The sequence below is a fragment of the Lepidochelys kempii genome, chromosome 11 (assembly GCF_965140285.1).
Source record: "Lepidochelys kempii isolate rLepKem1 chromosome 11, rLepKem1.hap1, whole genome shotgun sequence".
Lineage (NCBI taxonomy): Eukaryota > Metazoa > Chordata > Testudines > Cheloniidae > Lepidochelys > Lepidochelys kempii.
In genome coordinates this window covers 42,044,828-42,066,805 of record NC_136390.1, presented here as the reverse complement: position 1 = coordinate 42,066,805, position 21,978 = coordinate 42,044,828, and the positions used below count along the sequence as shown (strand labels likewise).

General features: G+C 37.4%; 1 protein-coding gene across 5 annotated transcripts in view; it reads left to right on the top strand.

Annotated features, from left to right (window-relative positions):
- OLA1 (Obg like ATPase 1) overlaps nt 1–21,978 on the top strand; it is a 201,595-nt gene that overhangs the window by 78,329 nt on the left and 101,288 nt on the right. The window contains exon 1 of one of the 5 annotated variants that reach the window (XM_073305888.2): nt 19,349–19,525. The exons of the other annotated variants lie outside the window; for them this stretch is intronic. The gene's annotated coding sequence lies outside the window, so the exon portion shown is untranslated. Of the gene's footprint in view, nt 1–19,348; nt 19,526–21,978 lie in introns of those variants that run through there. 5 annotated transcript variants of the gene reach the window in all.

The window sequence follows — 21,978 nt, the reverse complement described above, 5'->3', positions numbered from 1 at the left end:
AACGGTGGAGCTTTCCTGCAAAATGGCTGGGAGATAAACTGAAGTGAATAGAATTGTTTATCTTTAAACTTCTATGGTCCTTTTGTTTCACGGTCATTTAGGATAGAACACTTCTTTATGTAATAGGTAATTATGGTGCTGTGGACAGGAAGTGAGTGTTAACAAAATGGAAATATTTGGACTATAAACAGTGGTATTTGAGGTGAGCCAAATTGGTGTGGAAAAATAAACTTTTAAAGAAACAAATTCATTTTAACAGGTTTATTCTGTGCTGCCAAGATACCTTCTATTGAATCTACTTTTTGAAGGATAGTATTAGACACATCTGGGTAAATTCTTTCAAGTTGCACAGGTTTTGAGCATCCTCAAAACTTGACCTCTTTCTCCAACCTATTATGCTATCAGTTTTGAAAATACGTTGGAAAGCACAATGGATTCTATTTTCTCTGTTTATGAAATTGGCCAAGATGTCAAATTGTTAAATAGTGGAACATATTTTTTTATTAAACTGTTGCATCTTTACAATGGTATGGGTACAAATCAAGAATTATCATACAGTATGTGAAAGCTTTTAGTGAAAATTGCCAGGAGGTTGGTTGAAAGTAGTTGGATGAAATTCTGGTTCCACTGAAGTCAGTGAAAATATTACATAGACTTCAGTGAAGCCAGAAGTTCACCCAGTAATTGCCGAGAGAGAGAGAGCGAGCGCTCCCTAAATAGCATAGTTCCTCTGGCATACTTGGAGAACGATTGGATTTTGATGGGGGAGAGAACCTCCATTTTTCCAGGGAGGAAGGACAAACCATGGCCAATGGATGGATTGACTGTGTGGAAAAACACAAACCGAAGCAAAGAATGCCACACATGGGAACCAGTGACTGAAATGGGGACCCGACTGCAAAAGAAATTTGAAAGAATGAGAATGGAGGGAGAATCTGTTCTGGATACTTCTTGAAAATGCTGACTTTTTAAGTGATAGTGCTTATACATATCCAGTCCTTAATTAAAGTAAAATACCAAATCCTATCCTCTACAAATGCACAAAGGTAGACAAGAAGGCAGTAAAGTGGAATCTTGGGAATGGAGGTTGTTTTGTAACTCCGAAATGTTTGCAGCTCTGAACAAAACTCTCTATAAATATATCAGAGGGATAAATACTGGAGAGGGAGAGGAATTATTTAAGCTCAGTACCAATGTGGACACAAGAACAAATGGATATAAACTGGCCACTAGGAAATTTAGACTAGAAATTAGACGAAGGTTTTTAACCATCAGAGGAGTGAAGTTTTGGAATAGTCTTCCAAGGGAGGCAGTGCGGGCAAAAGATCTATCTGGCTTTAAGATTAAACTCGATAAGTTTATGGAGGAGATGGTATGATGGGATAACATGGTTTTGGTAATTAAATATTCATGGTAAATAGGCCCAATGGCCTGTGATGGGCTATTAGATGGGGTGAGATCCGAGTTACCCAGGAAAGAATTTTCTGTAGTATCTGGCTGATGAATCTTGCCCATATGCTCAGGGTTTAGCTGATCACCATATTTGGGGTCAGGAAGGAATTTTCTTCCAGGGCAGATTGGAAGAGGCCCAGGAGGTTTTTCGCCTTCCTCTGTAGCATGGGGCATGGGTCACTTGCTGGAGGATTCTCTGCTCCTTGAAGTCTTTAAACTACGATTTGAGGACTTCAATAGCACAGATATAGGTGTGAGGTTGTTTTTTGTAGGAGTGGTGGGTGAAATTCTGTGGCCTGCGTTGTGCAGGAGGTCAGACTAGATGATCATGATGGTCCCTTCTGACCTAAATATCTATAAATCTATGAAAACATTATGGTGGTTCTTTCAAAAATTTACAACTGAACATTGACTCAATACAGTTTTGAAACTTTACTAAGCAGAAGAAAAATGATTTTCCTTTTTTTAAGTAGTTTACGTTTAACACAGTACTGTAATGTGTTTTATTTATTTATTTATTTTATTTATTTATTTATTTTTAATCGCTGCTGCTGCTGCTGCCTGATTGTGCATTTTCCAAATGAGGTGATCCATTCGTAACTCTGGTGTTTGTCTGAGATTCTACTGTAATGTGAAGGCCAAGAACATGCCACTATTGGATTTTCTCCACCATGAATCTTTTGTTTTCCTTAAAATGTTTCTTGTTCACTCTTCATAATAAATATGAACATGAATTCTGAGCATTTGAGGGGAAGAAATAATTCCTGTTGCCTTGCTTGAGACTTTTGCTGCATGTTAGTATGTGTGAATGTGCATAGTGACATTTATGCAAAGAGGGCTGTTGTCATGTCTGTCTTTCATAAAATAACAAACTGCAGAAAACGTTTGTATGTTTTTGTACACATTTCTATAGTGGAGATGCAGTTATGAGTATGAATACATTTATTTTAATGGGGAATAATGATTGATAAGTGGAAAAGAGGGTTAACTTAAAATCAAAACAAACATATATGTAATGGATGATGGCAGGATTCAAATGGTAAAAAGAAACGGAAGTTGCTTCCAGATGAGACTAACAACGTAAAGGGAGACTTCTTTTTGGGGCAGGGACTGTCTTCCTGTGAGGGTGCTACTAGAATATAAATAATGATAAATATAAGACATTATGTAATAATAGCATGGAAGTTAATTCATCTGCGGTGTATGTTTGGTCTTTTTTAAAATGGTGGTTTAATTTAAAAATTTTTTTTGTCTGATAAAGACAATGTGTTGGTGATCTAATGCTGTGGGCCAGTGTGTAGGCTTAGTGCCTCATTGAAGTATCACTTTAATGAAAAAGGTGCTGGTGGGCTTACTTCTCCCTGCTAACTGATCTGTAGGTCAGCACAGTTGCTATTGGAGCTGTCCTCTTCTTGCTGTCCCAGTCAGAGGTCAAGTGCTGAGATGATACAGCATAGTAACTTGCTACTGCAGAAATGGTGGAGCTACTACACTTAAGTAAAGACTCTGCTAAGACTGAGTCAGACTTCAAATGTGAAGCCTTACCGAAGAGCACCTCCAGTTTATGTTGGTGTTTTTGTATTGGTTGTTGCCCACATTTTGTGCAAAAATAATCAGATGAGGATAATCCCCTAAAATGCTTATTTTTTTGTGTAAAAATTTTACAACGTTATTTTGACTTCTACAGTAAATCTAAAATTCTCGAGCCAAGTTTCTAGTACTCTAAACAAGGGGGGGTTTCAAACAAAATAAATACTTTCCTTTATAACATCTTTGTCTTTTGCATCATTAAGAAAAGTGTTTCTGTAATGTTAATTAGCTAGTAACTGCTGTTTTCAGTGTGCTTTAATTACTGTATGTTGCTTGATTATATGTTATGAAATAAACTTAAGTTTATTTCATGATTGTTAAACAGAGTAGTTATGTATTAGCTCACTGTTTAGGATCAGGCTTTTGAGGATATGGTAGAGGGAAGCTCAAGAAACAAAATGGTTAAATTAAGGCAGAAGTCTGATGAGATACATGAACACTTTAAGAATTACAGACTGAATTTAAAGTTTCCATTTATAACTGATGATAAAAGAAAATACTGAGCACACATTTTTAACCATATTTACATATAACCACATAATAGCTAATGAAAATTGTGACTTTCAAATAATTTTAAGTGTAAATTTTACTAATACAAACATTTGACAGTTCAGGTCTGCATCATACGATATAATTGAGAAATGTCTCAAGGATTTTTTTTAAAATTCTGTATCCTCAGTTTTATTCAAGAATAGCTGCAGTACTGATAGATAATTCATTTTGTATATCTGCAGGCCTGCATACCTGATTCAGCACTGTTGTATTGATTGTTGTAACTTTAAGAAGCTTTTTAGATAAAATTAATCTATTCATTGTTTTATAGCTTGTATAAAATCTTTGACTAACAATGCTAAACAGAAAGTTGTGGTTAATGTTTGTGTAGCTGCCTGACCTTTTAATTATTAAAAATTCAAGATAAGTTTCATGTGCGTGAGATGAAACAGCGGTTAATATATGGATTTGAATATCCTTCAAATTGAAATGAAAAAATTGGAACCAAACTTTTTTTTATAATGTGAAATACTATCTATAAGTTCTTTGGCTCCTTTTATGAGAATATTTTTAAAGACTTTATACTGACTGTTGAGGTAACCAACGTTGGAAACCACTAGCAGTTTCAATATTCTTTTCATATAATTGTCTTCAACTCTGGTCTTTGCAGGAGATGGTACTTTAACTACCCAAGAGATTTTCCTTGATGTCTTTTTCTGAGATTCTAGTGGTTTCATTTTAGCAATCAGATGTGGCCATAAACAAACAGCTTACATTTTCAGTTGATGCATAACTTTTTCATTTGCTAGCTTGATCCCTAGTTAAATTTTGTGGTCATATTTACATACTTTTTCTCCTTAGATCTCAGACAAGTTTAATATATGAAGCTGTATAGCTCTGATCATGAACTGACTTTGAAAAAAGTGGAAAATATATGGAGACAAACATTTCTGTATTATGAAAGCTTTTTCCTTGAAGACATTGATCCTTCTTTCTTTTACAGGAAAGTTTTAAAAGCAGATGTTAAAATATGGTCATTATAATTATTAGCTATCAGTATAATACCGTTGAATAAATAATTGAATCCGTGGCTATTCAAGGTCTTTAGATTTGTTTTTAAACTTCTCTTTAAAATGTTTTATAAACACTTTAACAAAGGAAAATGATAAAGCTCAACAGAAATATAGTCAATATAGATTCCAAAAAGAAAAAAGGCATTTTAGGTTTGTTTTCATTGGCCTAATAAAAATTTGGTATTTCAAATGCTGTTCTGTTGTAGGGTCTAAATTGGGGTAATGGATGCAATTGATTTGATTTGTAACTGCATGTTACAAGGATTGAACAAACACTTTTTCTCTATGAAAAAACTATCTTCCAAAACAGTAAAATAACTTAAAATATTTCTTGCTAGTGCAAGCATGAACAAAAACCTTAAATTTGGTAAAATTACATTAATTTCCCAATTAGTGTTATGTTTTGGGGCTGTGTTTTTTCATGAAGTGATCAAACTTATTGCAGTTCATCATGGTTTTAGTGTGTTACTGTTGGTCTTGTTAATTACTAGAGATGAGTGTTTATAATTATTGTAAATGTCTTGTCTTCCGAACTTTAAAATCATCTGAGTGCTGATAAGTTTCAGTTAAAGGTTTTTTAGTCAGTGATTTTGCTGCTGTGTATTCTGGGTTGGAAGCAATAAGAATTAAGTATTTACTTAAGTTTTCTTAGTATTAACAGGTATTTAGGAAAAAAAACTAACATTTGTTACATTAGTTTGAAAAAGTCTTAAAATATGAATTTTGCCAAATTCTTATTAACAGTAGGCAGTTTGTTAAATATGTTGAATCAAGCTTGCAGTTCAATGTGTATGTAGAATTAATCAAACTGGGATATTAGACTAAAAGACTTTCAAGTTAAAGCTTTTCTGCACGATAGTCTTATAATTATTTCAATGGTTGACTGCAACATTTAAGAGAAGAAAAATCTTACTGTAACTCCGAAACTGTTAGGGAAATGGGGTTGCATCATCAACAGCAACAAAAATCCATAGAATCATTCAAATAGAGATTTTCTTCAAGATCTTAGCCAGTGCTATAGTTTATAATTTAACTGGCAGTTATGTTCTTGCTGATTGAATTTATTAGAACATGCCTGAAAAATGACTGATAGATCCAGTTTCTCTTATTTAGTGCTACAAAACTGACTTATGAAGAAGTTAATTGCAATTTACTTCCATAGTTTCTTGAGCCATTGCAGAGAATAACAGAGTAAAACTGGATTTATACTGATTTTTAAGAAGCAGATATTTGTTGAAAAGCAAAGTGGGAGTGCAGAGATCCATGTCAATATTCAGAATTCATATTTCCCTTGAATGGATGGTTGTGATAAAAAAAATGGTACATGTGGTGTGTTTTCATTGCCTGTTGAAAGACTTTCATGCAGTTAAAATAAGCATTTTGATGGTGGTTGAATTAAGAGTTTTTGTCAGTCTCTTCTCATCATGGATGATTAGACTAAAACGTCTGCTTGTCTTGACTTGAGATCACCACAGCTTCAGATAACATGCTTTGTGATTGAAGGTCGAAATATTTTGAATTCTAATAGGCTGCCAGATGAATTGCTTGAAATAGACTGTAAAATTTCAAGGCTTCCTTTTCCATCTGCTGTGAAAAGAACCATTGGGAATGGTTGAGCTTGATGATCATAGAATTACTGGATGGTGATTCTAAAACCCTCAAAGGGAAGTTGCTATGGAGATCTAGTTCCAAACTGTGAAATGATTCACCTTTGAAAGGCTTCAGGGTCTGAGAAGCTGAACACATCATTGTTCAGGTGGTCATTGGTTAGGAAATTGCTGGTGCCTGTGTAATCAGCACTCCTGTGGTAGTTAACGATCTAAAAAGGTTTGTTCTGAATGATGTGGGACAACAGCAATGTGCATAAAATGGCTTCTCTCAATCATAGTTTGCTCAGTCTGGTGCTTGTAAAAATACAGTGAACTAAATGTAGAGAAATGAACTGCTTCATTGAGGAAGTCTTTTAAAAACAAAATTTTACTTTGTGATGGATTTGACATCTAAAGTGTAAGGAGAAAAATAGTTTCAGTTTAAAAAGCTGTGGTTAGATACTGCAAAAGTATTATATTCTTTTAACATTTTTATTTTTGCAAGCAGTAGGAGGATGGGGGTTGTGTATTCTTGTTTGTGAAGGTTAAAGGACTAGCACTGTTGGAAGTTGAAGATTCCTATTGAATCAGAGCTCAGGAACACTGCAAGTAGCCGCGATACATTTTACTTATTTTGGCCCTCAAAGGATTTTTGGGCCTACCAGAAGCTGTGCTTAGGCAGTTCTGACAAATGTCCTGGACATCCAAGACTCAAGTAAAATCAAAGGATGTTTTTTTTTCTTGATAACTTATGGTATATTATGTGTTTGGGAGAAAATGAAACAGTGTACTGAAATTGTTTACACAGATGCGCGCAATTAATATATTTTATAAACTACTGCCAAGAATTTGACCAAAAGTGCTGCTTAATTTACTTGACAGTTATTTAATTGACCAGTGTGACCAGTCTGTGCTCTTCCAAGGTATTGCTGGGTGTAGTCAGCAGCTACCCCTACATCAGAAAATTTTCAGATGTATGACTGTTTGACCACCTCATGTAGTATATGTAAAAACTCTTGAATATGGTAGTGGAGTATATAATAGTATTGCTGACCTAGGTGCTGTTAATAGGATCAGGAAAAGATGACACTTGTGACTACTAGATGGTGCCAGATAGTTACAGAATGCAACTGAACATCATTTCAGAATATAAAGAAAAGGAGTACTTGTGGCACCTTAGAGACTAACCAATTTATTAGAGCATAAGCTTTCGTGAGCTACAGCTCACTTCCTCAGATGCATATCGTGGAAACTATAGCAGGCTTTATATATACACAGATAATATGAAACAATACCTACTCCCACCCCACTGTCCTGCTGGTAATAGCTTATCTAAAGTGATCATCAGGTGGGCCATTTCCAGCACAAATCCAGGTTTTCTCACCCTCCACCCCCCCACACAAATTCACTCTCCTGCTGGTGATAGCCCATCCAAAGTGACAACTCCAGGTTTGGATTTGTGCAGGAAATAGCCCAACTTGATTGTCATGCACATTGTGTAAAGAGTTGTCACTTTGGATGGGCTATCACCAGCAGGAGAGTGAATTTGTGTGGGGGCGTGGAGAGTGAGAAAACCTGGATTTGTGCTGGAAATGGCCCACCTGATGATCACTTTAGATAAGCTATTACCAGCAGGACAGTGGGGTGGGAGGAGGTATTGGTTCATATTCTCTGTGTATATATAAAGTCTGCAGCAGTTTCCACGATATGCATCTGATGAAGTGAGCTGTAGCTCACGAAAGCTTATGCTCTAATAAATTGGTTAGTCTCTAAGGTGCCACAAGTATTCCTTTTCTTTTTGCGAATACAGACTAACACGGCTGTTACTCTGAAACCTGTCATAAATACATGTAGATGACTAATAGAAAATACCAAAAAACTTTCGCTAAAGATAAAACTTTTATTTTATGGAGTTCTTACCCTTTATTTTGATTACTAGGGACATTGCCTGAAAACAGAATTCTTACGGCTTAAGATTTCACCTGTTTCTGGTGTGTGTTCCTTATCTGAGGGTCTCAGAAATGACATCACAATTAGTTGAATGGTGGTAACTATATGTGATGAATAAATAGCAGGAGCAAACAGTTACTTAACTCTCATCTCCCTTCTTTATAAATGTATTGATAAGCAAGTAATGTAATTTAATGTCACTCTATGTAAAATATACCTTACAAATTATCATCAGGCCTTTTGAGGGGATATTTGGCAAATGCTACTCTGCAACATTTTTACAGTAATTAACTATTAATCCTGTTGAGATTTACAAGTGGTTATATTCTGAAAAACACTTACTACTCTTACTATGAATTATATATATAATATTGTGTGTGTGCGCGCGCAAAGTCTCAACAGGATTAATAAATAGTTAATTACTGTAACCAAAATGTTGCAGAGTAGCCTTTGCCAAATATCCCGTCAAAAGGTCTGATGGCCTGGAATGCCAAGAAACAAGGTGTGGGATCATGAATGGCATGCAGTAACACCAGTCAAACTAACCATACATTTTTTTTAGCACTGAACACTGCGGGTCTCGCTTTGTTTTTTATGTTTACCTGGACTAACTTCCATAGTGCTCTGAATTAGAAGATATTCAAAGGAGAGCCATGAAATTGTACAGATATATAAAATACTGATAGTAATAACAGAACAATGAAGCCAATTAAAAAAATCTTTTAAATACAGTTTTTGTTTTAAGAATTTCAATGCTAATTTTCTCATTGTAAAACAATGCCTAGGCAGTACTTTTTAGTGTACTTGGTTGGACAATCCAATGTTTGATATTTGTATAAAGTATTAGATTAAGTTGTTTCAATCATTATTCTAGTATGCTACCATTAACAGAAACAAGATATTTCTCTCAAATATTTTAAAATTTAAATAGTTGTTAAAATAACCTTTTGGAAGCCGAAAACTTCTCTCCTGAGTTTCTTAAATTTTGCAACGAGGGCTGCCTCAGTTCAGGCTTTCAAGATTGCAATTAATTTTCTCTTTGTTGGCTTATGTGTATTGTTTACATCCTATACTTCAGCAAACAAGGAGTTTTGTCAGATATCTTTAAATATTTTCTACCCTAGTTGTAATATGGAGACTGCACTGTTGTCACTAATTGATGATCTAGCAATAGATGAAGGTCAGTTGTACATGCTTTCTTTCAGATCAGTCAGGAGCCTTCAATATTATTGACCATAAATTATTTTTGACTTGAAGCTGGCCCAATGTAGGGAGTGGACGAGGATTGTTAGCCAATGATTTTATCCTTTCCTCACAGAAATCCAGGTGGGTGGGTGTTGGACAGTTATTTATCCAATCTGAGGAGTTTCACTTTTTGCAATCTAGAGAGTTCTGTAGTCCCTGTCTTGTTTAACATGTAATTTTTATTAGTATTGATTTTTATTACAGTATCAACAGAGGCCCCAGTCAGGATCCTTCCCCATTGGGCTTGGCACTGTCTAAAATTGAAATAAAAGAGCTTGCAGCCTAAATAGGGACAGACAACAGGTGGATGTAGAAAATAAAGGGATTAAGGAGGAGGAGGATGACAAAGGTGAAAGTAATAAGAACCCAAAGTCGTACAGTTTGAAGTCTTCATGGTTTTGTTCTTAATCAAATGAATGCAAATCACTATAGCTGCTTATTATGGGACTACTGGGGATAATTAATTATATTTGGGTTTCTTTGTCACTGGTATGTAGATGACACAGTTGCATATCTCAGACATCTTCACTGGCACAATACTTCTTATATCTGTGTTTCATGGAAATCCTGTGATGATTGCTCTTGGATCTGGGACTTGTCACTGTTGTCTGTCTTTGTGCTTCCAGATTGGACCTTTCTTTGGAAATCACTTGGACACTTCAGCTGATTCATAGCGTGGTAGACTGGCTGATTAGAGGGATTAACCTCAGCAGCAATTTATACAAGAGATCCATGGACTAGATCTGGCTTCCTGTTCCTTCCCAGATGTGGTCATTTCTAGAACCCGAATGGTACAGGTCCTGCAGGAAATGCCTTATTTTTGTGCCCTCCATATATCCATTGAGATTAGTTTATAAACTCTTTGGGTCAGAGACCATCTTTTTGTTGTGTTTCTGCAGTGTTGAGGCTATCACAGCACAAATAATAACAATGGGTTACAGTACACCGCTTTTGAACAGAGAAGGCTATAAATCATGCTTCTTATTTATGTTCCTAATTAAGAGATGCCTCATTTAAAGCATACAAGATTGCAAATTATGGCCTATCTGGCTACATATTTATGTGCCCTTTGCTGTAGTATCTAAACTCCATATACATAACTAAAAACAATACATCTGATACCGAAGGACTGAAAATAAGGCCTCTGTTTCTAACAACAGACAAAGCATTATCATAATGGAATGAACACCATAGGTTCTCTTCCCGTGGGGGGGGCCCCCCCCCTTTTCTTTTCTTTTTCCTTTCTGTGGCCTAAGGGAAGAATCTCAGATCTTTTTGTCTCTGCTACTAGCAGATTTCCTAAGGAAGCATTCTTCAGATTGGTCAATACTAGCCTTTCTAGGTCCTCCCAGAGAGGAGACATCTATCCCTGTGTGAAAATTAAGATGGGAAGATAGATGCTAGCAATAATTCAGTGGGTATTCTGCATACTGTTTACACAGCTTTCCCTCATATCTAGAAAAATGATGATATCTTGCTCTTGTGACATAGATATAAGGCTCAAAAGTCCAAATAGTTTTTTTGTGTGGATAGGACTGATAATCTTGAAATCAGAGAGAGTGTGAGAATTGTATCTAATTTATTTTATTGCCCAGAGGAAGTCAGGAGAGGCCTTGACCATTAATGATTTAGAACCAGTTTGTAAACAAGAACAGATCAAAATTCATGAGCTGTGTCTAAAACGGGTTATGTACGCTGATGGATCATCAAAATGCTTCCTTCTGCAAACTGTCATTCATAAATACTAAGGTTTGTAACAGAATCCCAGTGTTTTCAGTATTGTGCCCTTTAATCTTGCCACATACCTAAGAAAGTTAACCAAAATTAGGTTAGTAGTAGCCTTCAGGAGAAACGGTATCAGTAATTCGCTATCTGGATGTGTGGCTAATATGCGATTCATCTCTTTCATCATCAGTAACAGCAGTATGAGCTGCCTGAAATTTAATGCAGGACCTAGGACTATTGACTGATCAAACACAATAACTCTTTAACTCAGTCAGGAGATTAATCACCTGGGATGCATTTCTATAGTGACAAAAGGAAAGTCTTTCTCTCTGCAGAAGAAGTAAGCAAAATAAATCAAGAGAGGGACAAAAATACTTACCTCTGAAAATGAGATTGGAGCTCCTTGGTCTTCTGATTTTTTTTTTCTGCTTGGAAATGGTGCCAATGGCCTGGTTACTTTCCAGAGGAGAAGGATGTTTTTTCAAAGAATTTGGACACAGTGTGCTTTCCTAGGGAATTCTGCATTTCTCTGAAGTGGTGGTTGTGGTATTTCTGTCTTCTCAGAAAAGTAACATTATTTCAGAATGGGCAATACTCATGATATATTGTGCTGGGTCGCCCCTCCACATCACCAATATTCTGTGACACTTGATAAGGTCAGTGTCATATCTTAACATAAATACCTAGAAAAAAGTGTCCAGAAGTCCCTCCCGAACAAGATTTGGTGCAGTGATAGCATCTGCAGTAAACAATCAAGGGGAGTTGTAATGGGCCTGTGGGTTTGGAAGCACAGAGGGCTCTAAGATTCATTTCTTCTGTCTTCAGATAATTACCCCTAACTGGCAAGAGTAATTTGATAACCAATCTCAGCAGGTAGAAGATTCTGCCAGTGGAGTGATGACTACTTCCAATTGTGGGAGTAGCAAGATAGAACGATAGCACATTCTAGACATACGTTGCAAAAGGAATCAATCACCAGTGCTTGTCATACAGATACAAGTGTCCATACCCTGAAGCAGTATTTGTAGGTATATTCTTTGTTCCCTTGGACTGCTTTCTTGGTTAAGTCTTTCCCTCTGCTAAAATAGATTTATTAGAATCAGAATTGTGTTCTCTTCCACTGAATTCTCATATGACCTTAAATGAACATTTCTGCCTCAGTTTCTCCATCTATAAAATGGAAGTTATAATCACTCACCTTTGTGAAGTACTTTCAGATTGTTGGATAAAAGTTCGTCTTACGTAAATGGAAAGTGTTTTTATATGGATTGGTTCATACATTCAGGAACTAGATGCTATATTCTTTATTAATACTTTTAAATCAGGTACTGCTGCTATTGTCTTGTTTTTATCTTGCATGTGCTCTCCCTATACATTAGTTAATGTACAAATAGATTTTGTCCCTTCTATAAAATAGTTGTCAAAAGATTGATTTTGTGTGCAAGTGTGCAATTTCCTCTTTGGTGCTAGAACTAGTTTCTCCTTACCCTAACTGCTACTAGACATTCAGTGCTACTAGACATTCAGTTCATGACTCGCCTCATAATAGAGAAGCATCTACTTTCCACATGCCCCCGGTGTATATGTGTATCAGATTGCTTGAACAAAGTATATTAGGTGCATAGTAACTAACAATGCAGCTCAGTTTCTGAACTTCTTTTTAGTTATTTAAAATCAAGGCTAAACTTAACAAAAACAAGTGTTTTGAATGGGAATTAAAATCTGCTCATGTTACTACAGTACGAGTAAAACAAAATAATTATTGCCACAGTCAGTGCTTGCATTTAAAATAAATTTATACATATTATTTAAAAAAAATCTAGTTAACTTTAAAATATGTAAGTTTTCTTGTCATTTAGGGTTCTGTGAAGCTGATCATCAAGAGGGTTGCAAATCATTGGCAGTTTCTATTTTCAGAGTTCCACATCCCAGAGTAATTTGCTTTAATTTCACCCAATTTAACCTATACTTCACACCATCACCATTCAGCTTTAATAGCTATGTTCTATGCATAAGAAAAGCAGATAAATGTCCACAATTAGACTGCATATGATTACAACTAGTTAGGGCCTTATGAAGACAAAACTTAAAGGACCATGGCATTAAACAAAGCCGCAAAAGACATCTGAAAAATTTTCTCCACAAGTCAAATCGACCAGGGTGTTTTGTTGACTTTTTTTTTTACTTGATTTTACTTATGTTTAAGATGTTAGGTATGCCTTCTTTAACTGGAAAAATATTCTTCCTTAAAGAATATTAGATCTCTTTTTACAATTAATGGATTTTTATTATAAACTAACTTCCTCTTAAAGAAGGCTTAGTATATCTGCCCCTTGCATTTGTAGGAATTTATTAACATATGCAGCATTTTAAGACATTTTATGGTATGTTTATCCAGTAGCATTGGTTTTTTGCTCAAAGTATATTTTGTATATAAAGTCTATGTTGTAAAGTTCAGTATCTTCAGAGTTAAGCACTTTTTCTAATGCTTAGTGTAACATCACCACAATAGTTAAGGGTGTCTGTTTCCATTACAGATCCCCCTAATTCTCAAGATACTGGCATGCAAGATCTTCAGTCTTAATATAGGTGGCCTTTATACATATTTTTAATTGATATATATGAATCAGAAGTTTTGTTTTGTGCATTTCTGTTGCTCACTGGAACATCCAATTTTTACTTTTTAAAAAAATGACCAGTCACAGCACTGTTTTATTTGGTGAATGGACATTATAATGACTATTAATTCTGGGTCCATATCAAAGTACATGGTGTGTGCATGTTTTTACAAACGCACAAAAAACTCTGTTTGTAAATGGGAACTGGTTTAATAACATGTGTTGAATATTTGCTGGAGAGGAGCAAGTATCCAACTACATTTCCTTACTGTTGTTCTTAAAAGTCAGATGTATCAAACTTTCTCGCACCATTTCTTTACAAGCTTAAGTGGGTTAACTTTTTCCCTAAAAAAAATACTGTTAGAAACCCTAAATTTATATAGATAATTTGTGATACATTTCAGATTCTGATCAGTAGGAATACTCTTATTCATTACTCATTGTGTAAATACTTATCCAGTTAGTAAATACGATACTAAAATATTTTACATTGTATTAACTTTATTGTAAATTTAACCTCATGTCAAATAGTAACTTATTCGCCTTTTTTTAATTAAAGACAAGGATAATAATAAGAAAAACATGAAGCAGCAGATAGTGTAAAAGATCCCTGTGAATTAATCTTGAAGACTCTTATTAATTGTACCTAATTGCATTCAGAATCAAAATATTGAAAAATGAATAATTGCAAATATATTTTTACATCTATCTGTGCTGCAAAGTGGTCTGTGATAAAGACAATAAAGCTTATGCTATAGGCAGCTTTGTATTTGTATCAAACTAGTTTCGTATGCTATATCATAAAACTTTCAGTCCAATCAGCAACTACATTTAAATACTGCAAATTGTAGCAGCAAAACAATAATTCTGCTGATTAGCCTCTTTCCATTTCTTGTAAGTGAACTGTTTATGCTGTTGAGTACCTTTTGAAAAAAGAAAAAGCCAAAACAGCCTTGATTAGTCAAGGAGTAATTGGATGACTTGATTTTAGCAAGAGAATGAATTGGTTGATGATAGCCTGTAACTAAGTGTAGTGGTTCTGTTCAGATGAATACATAACATAACGTCGTCGGATCTTGACAGGTATAACATAAGCATTGCAAAAACCTCTGGAGGTTTAGAGGTAAATTTTGTCTCAAGGAATTTTGAAGCAGATTCTTGAAAGAAGTGGAAGAAAAATGTGTGCGTTGATCGGGTGCTATTTAACAGATGCCTCCTTTTACTACCATATTATGTGCATATTTATCTTTTGTTACTTTACACGTTTGTGCCTGTGTAGGTAAGAAATTTACATTAATAAAATGTTGAGGTTTCTGTGCCCTCAGTGCTATTAGTAACTGACATATGGGTAGCTCTTCCTTCTCTTCTTTAACTGGCAGGTCAGCAACCAGTGAAAATGTTCAATTTTGTGACTGCCTGAGCAGCCATGCCATTTTCCCCCTCTTTTGTTGTCCCAGTTTCTCCAGCCTCACTTGAAGAGCAAAGCAACAGAACCAGACATCACTCACTGACTTTACAGTACAGATTTTTAAAGCTTTTCTTCTTCTCAGAATTATATTTCAACTCTTGAAAAATGAGTACCATTGTAAGGTGGTTTTCCCTAAGGACCTGCAGGTGCATGGAGGGGTTCCTTCTGCACTGCTTTTGGCTACAGATGAAGTCTCAAGACTCATCCTTCCCTGCTAGCCCACATAGTCTAAGAAATGCAGAGAGCCCAAGACAAATCTTTCCTTGAAATAGAACCTTGAGATTCAGGCCCACTGGCAACAGGAGAAGAAACTGGATTTAGGACGGAATAATTTCCAGACCCCTCCCTTTCCATCAGCTTCAGATTAGGTAAGTAGTATTTTGCCCTGTGATAATTTTGTGACTGTCAGATGGTTCCATAAAACTCAATGTGTCTTACTCATGTCCTACCCCCAAAGATTCTTCGACTTTCTGCTTTGATAGCCTTATCTGCAAACTACTAAGTGATTGTGGGGATTTGTCACCAGACTTGTTTCCAGCAAGCCTAAGATTCCTGTCTCCCATTTCTATCCCCTCTTTGTCTTACATCAACAGAAGATAAGGATACATCTTCCTAGCTTGATTGATGTCCTCTAGTGTTTTCCAGAAGAACTGTTTGAAAGGGCGGTTTGGGGGAGGGGGAGCCTCCATATTAAGAACATGGCTAAGACATTTATAATATGACTGGTGAAAAAGGAAGTTAACTCCATCGTAAAGCCCCCCCACTTTTTTTTTTTTTTTGAGGAATCCTTGTTAATTTCTTATTTTGGTAAAAAGATAGTTAATGCTTGTGTGGAGAAACTGAATGAGAGTGGCCCATACCAATTCCATAATTAATCATCATAAATTAGACAGAGAAAACCAGGATGGTTGGTTAGCTTCCTCCCAGATTAGCCCCTCTGACTGTGTGCATTTAGTTTTTACCCTTGAGGTGGGTTGAGCTTTCATGGACTCAACAGTACATAGTGAGCCATTACTAAAGATTTTTTTTTTTTTAATTTTTCCGTTAAACTTGCTTTCCCTAGGATGCAGAATCCACCACTTTGCAAAGCAGTGGGGACAAATCATAGATGTCAGATGGATTCTTCCAGTGCTCTTCATAGGGCACTCCCATTTACAAGAATCTCCACTCATAAGGAAGTCTCCCATCCCCGAAGAGCTAGAAGAATTGGAGAGTAGGGAGAACAGTGGTGCTGTCATTTTATTTTATTAAAGGCACTGTAGACCTCTACCCAAAGAGAACATTTTAAGGAAATAGTTCTTGCCAAAAGTTCCAGGAGCATACACCTTGTGCTCAGTCTCAGTTGAATACTTGTTTGTGTGGTAGGTCCAGATTTTCCGAATTTTGATTTTTAACTTTGTTGAAAAAATTACAAAAAGAATATCAATAACATTTACATTTTAATGCTTTTTACTATGTCTAGTAGCTTTTGGCTTAAATACATGTCATAATGGAGATTCTCGGGAACTTTGCCGGAATAGAGACGGTTGATCTTTGCACGAAGAGACTGGTTTATCTACCATCTGCAGTGACTAAAGTTTGGGACAATGGCTGAAGGATGTCCAATCTGCCACCTGTAAAACTGACGCAGTTGGTGAAGGCTAGTGAAGAAAATTGATATTGTGATAGTTTTAGAGTAGGCAATCTCAAGAATGTAATAGTATGTCCAGTTTTGAAGAAACCCATATTTGGCACCAAATAGTCTGATTTCCAGCCTGCTTCTTTTGCACAAAGTCATTGCAAAAGTGATGTTGAACTCTCTTCAGGAAAGGAGCTGGCACAAAGATAGCAATGTGGGTGGGCTCTGGTTGATTACCTCTGTTTTTTGTTTTTGTTTTGTTCCTTGAATAGAAAACACCCCTCTTCTTCTTCAGCCCTGCTATTAACAACAACCACAACAAGAAGCTTAAAACAGTCAAAGTTGCTGGTGCGTTGATACCATTGCCTGTCATGCAGACAAAAATTCTCATTGTTTCGATGTGCTCTCCCACCTGTCTGTGTATATCCACCTCTCATCTCCCGTCTTACACTTAAATTGTAAGCTCTTTTGGGGCAATGACCACCTCTTTGTGTGTTCAGTGCCTAGCACAATGGCGTCCTGGTCCATGACTGGGGCTCTTAGACACTAACACAAAATACAATTCAGCTATTATTTTTGAAGTAGAATATTGTGATTACAGTAAGATATATTAATGAAACTAGGGTATTGTAGTACTGAAGTTTGTAATTAAAGTCTAAATTCCATCAAATGACAGCATACTTTTTTACTATTACTTTGTGCTGTGTGTGGTATGCTGACTCTGTAGGGAATACGGCATACTTAAGCATCCAACTTTAACTTTGTTTTTGTGTTTTAATTTTTTTTGCTTAATGTTAATTTATTTGGGGTTTTTTTTGTATGAAACTTCCTTATGAACTATTGTTTTCCTTTTACAAGAACATTTTAAATGATTGGATAGGAAATAGTTATTTTAAAAAAGTCTCCTCCAGTATGGTTTCTCACAATCTCGCTTTCAGAGATATTTCCCCTCTTTTAAATAAAAATAATAGTCTAGTTGCCTATGGTCACGAACAGTTTTTGCCTCATTGGCATCACTTGGTCATTTATTACATATTTAGTACTGAAGGCCAGATTTACCAGAATGTTAAGTCTGGTTTGCACCAGTTTTACCAGTGCAGAGCAGACTTGAAGTTGTCTTTACCAGCTGCTTAAGGATTCCCCCTCACAAGAGAGTACTCAGGTGGGATAAGGCAAGGGGAATAGTAGTGGCTCCTTTATTGTCCCAATTCTGGCCCTGTACCCCCACCCCTTCATCTGCCTGCCTGTTGGACTAGCCTCTTGGACCCATTTGCAGCCCTGAGGCTGATCTGTTTTGTGCTGGTCTAGGGCTGATGCTTTTCAGCCTCTGGAACAGGGAGTCACAAAGGTGGCTTAATGCCATGCCGCCTCAGTCCCTCAATTTGTGCCAAGCACGCAGCCAGTTCAGTGAATCTGGGGCTTTGTGTATAGCAATCTTACACTTAAATTATTTTTAATTTCTTATTTTTAGATTGTGGCCTTTGAGTTCATCTCAGTGGGAATAGTTTTGGTTCAACTTGTCTAGACACCCTGATAATTTTTAATATTTCAGATGGGAAGCAGAGAATTCTCTCTGAAGAAAAATAAGCTTTAATTCTTTTAATGAGTTCTAACAAAGAGATTATTAAAATATGGATCATATTGCTTGCCGTGCAATGCAAACACTCGTGGTTGTGACAATAATATATATATCTGAGTATGAAATATTTCTTTGTTTGTATTTATTCTTAACAATGAAATATTTTGTTTACCTGTCTTATTGCAGTAATAAACTGGATTAATGACTATAGGGATTTTTCCACAATGATCCCAGAAATATTTCTTGGCCATGGCCAATTCATTTAAAGTGAACACTGTGTTTCTTGCAGTTTTTTCCCCTCACTTCAGTTTATTTTGCTAATTAGCTGGAGAGGATTTGTACGAGTCCTTTAACAAAGTAGTCTTTTGGTTCCATGATGGATAGTCTTTTTTCATTTAAATAAAGATTATAGCCTCTTTCCTTCTGAAGCTAGTCTTGAAAAAAGTAAACTGCTTTAAACCAAATGCAAAGGTTTAAAGGAACAAGTAACTGGTTTTTACTTCTGTAGAAGGAGGCCCAGAAGGATTTCTCAGTCCTCCATTCCCTGTCTCCCTTTCCACCTCTTCTCCATTTACTCCACAGACTCTTAAAAAAAGGTAAAATGAGTCAGATAAGTTTGTGATGTATCCCAAAAATCAGTTGACTAACTCTTTCTCCTGAAAATCTTTGAGCTAGCTTTATGCTTTTAAGATTAGTTTTCCTCCTCTCCAAAGGGTGAGGGAAAGAGGAGCATTTGAAGGCCTACCTCTACTTGTTAACATTTTTTGGCCCTCTTTGAGGTATTTACTGAATCAGTTGCTCACTGAGGCAGCTAACAAGCCGTTGGTTTTGCCAATTATCGGCACAGCAGCTGCATCCCACTCTCTGCTTGGAGCACATAAGGTGCACACCATGTATATCCTTCACCACCCATAACTCTATCCCCTCAGGCAATGAGAGAGAGGCAGGGACAATCTTCTGCTGCTTTGAATGGGAGTCCTCAGTTCGTCAGAAGGGACGACTCCCTAGCTGAGACACCAACCAGTCCATAGGCAGAGGCTCCAAGACAGCTCACTTGTCACCAGAGCTGCTAGTGGGACCTACAGAACAGCCGTTGCTGCAACTGTGAGGAAGAATTGACATGGAGGTGAAAACTGAAGAAACTTTCATGAAATACTAGGGAGGGAGGAAGCATGGTGTGTCTGGAAGGGGTACTGGGACAAGCACGGGTTAGAAGGATTGAATGGGCAAAGAGTGAAATTCAGAGATTTTGGGGTGATAGGGGTGTACATGAATGGCATAGGATTCACTTTTTTGTGTGCGTGAGTTGTGGATTTTGAAGAAAATAGAATTGATGTGGGTTTTGAAGGGAAGGAATGAAAGAATATGGAATTGATGGAGGCATTTATTTTTATGAAGGGCAGAAAAGTGTTTTATCCAAGGACTATTATGTGTTGTCTATTGAGATAGAGTTTAAATGAGAGTCCCTTTTAAAATTTGGCAGCATATCACTGGTTTGTGTGTACTACATTAAATGTGTTCCGTACTTATTGGCCCATTCACCTACAACATCTGGTCCTTGGAATAGCTTTTCTTTTTCTCAGGATCAGAAATCCCTAATCTGAGTGTCTATATTAACTACAATGTGACATCCTCATCAAGTTGATATATTACGCTAATTACTATATTTCTAATTCTTTTAGATGAAAGGTTCAAAAACAAATGCAGTATTAATTATTTTCAGGGATTGGTCAAAGCTTCTGAAATTCTTGTTTTTCCAGTTAACTCAGAAAGATGCTGGTTCTTATTAAGCAAAAAACCTAACAAAAACCAAAGTTGTGGAAAAGGTCCATCACTTTTTGCGCATTCAAAGTAATCTTTTCTAAGATAGAAATGATATTTTTGCTAAGGTGGAGAAAAATGTTCTCTGTCCAACTAATTTTTATAATGTCATCATTGATCTACAGAAACCTATTTCTTTGCATGATTGTCCCTATGCACTTTTGGTTGTGCATGCACCCAGAACCAAATAATTTTCTCTGTGTGGTCTGTATGTGCCTCTCTGCTCTCCTCATGCTCCGCATCTACGGAATAAAAGGGGCTGCTGGATTGCAACCATCTTGGTTCCTCCTACTGCTCGTGGTCTAGGTTAGAGCTTCAGTGTTCATTCTGACTTCAACTCATTGGTGTCAATAGTTTTTAAAAGTTTTTATAGTTGCTTAGTAGTTAGTTTAACAGAGTCTGGATTCTTATCTTGGACAACCCTCTGGGGCAGGAATCTGTTGCCACCACCCCACCCCCGCCCCAATCTTGCAGTGGTTGTGGAGAGTTTGCCAAGGATACTTGGCTTTAAAAACTGTGATATGTGCCAAGAATAGGACTACCTTTTATTCGCAGATATTTTTCGTAAAAGTCATGGACAGTAAACAAAAATTCACATCCTTTGACCTGTCCATGATCTGTACTATATACCCATGACTAAATCTTGTGGGGGGCAGCCCAAGGGAAGTCATGGGTGCTCTGGCGGGGGCAGTCCTGGACTGCTGCTAGTGCTGGGGTGGGGTAGGGGGTTGGTGGGGCTGGCAGGCTCCTTATCTGGTTTTGTGTGGCTGGAAGCACTGGAAGCAGTGACATGTCCTTCCCTCAGCTCCTAGGCAGAGGTGCAGCCAGATAGCTCTGCAGGACGTCCCCCACCCCCGAGCGCCGGCTTCGCAGCTCCCATTGGCCGGGAACCACAGAAAATGGGAGCTGCATGGGTGGTGCCTGTGGGCAGAGGCAGTGCGCAGAGCTGTCTGGCCACACCTCTGCCAAGGAGCTGAGGGAGGGACGTATTGCCACTTCCTGGGAGCCCCCCGAGGTAAGTATCACCCAGAGCCCTCACACCCTCCTGTGCCTCAGCTCTGAGCCCCCTCTCAAACCCAAACTCCTGCTGGGGGAAGGGAGTGTAGTGGCCTGAGGCTGCCCCAGCAGAGGCCGGTGCAGCTGGCCTAGCGGCTGCCTGAGCACCTCAGGTGGCCCCTGTGCCAACTGCACTGGCTGCTGCAGGAGTCCCGGAGGTCCTGGGAAATCACAGAATCCGTGACCACCATGACAAACTCACAGCCTTAGCCATGAACCTTTCTGATCAGGGACTACAACACCTGTCTATACTGCCTGGGGCAAGAGTATGTCCATTCCAGGTGCAGTGTCTGCATTTTGTTACTGAGTATGATTAATCAGTCCGGGCTGTTTTGGCTCTGTAAGTTCCTCATGGAGGAAGCCATGAACAGTCTCTAAATGCGTCAATCTGAAGAAGGTATGAATGGCTCTTCTTTGGTCCTAGTGGCTCTAAAACATTCATTTCCCCCCTCTGGCTCAAAGAGACTCTGGAGAACAGAGCCAGAGCAAACACTGGCAGATGGATATTTTGGTTGATGCGAAAGTCCAACACTGCCTGAGATGCAAAATTAGGATGCTGCCAAACCAAGTCATCAGGAGACTCATGTTCCAGAGCAGAACCATTTAATGCAGGAAGGACTTCACTTGGACTAGGACTTTTACTTGGGCACCAAAGCCCTCGTCAGTGCTGCCGGATCTGGCATCCTCTATGGCAATGACCCA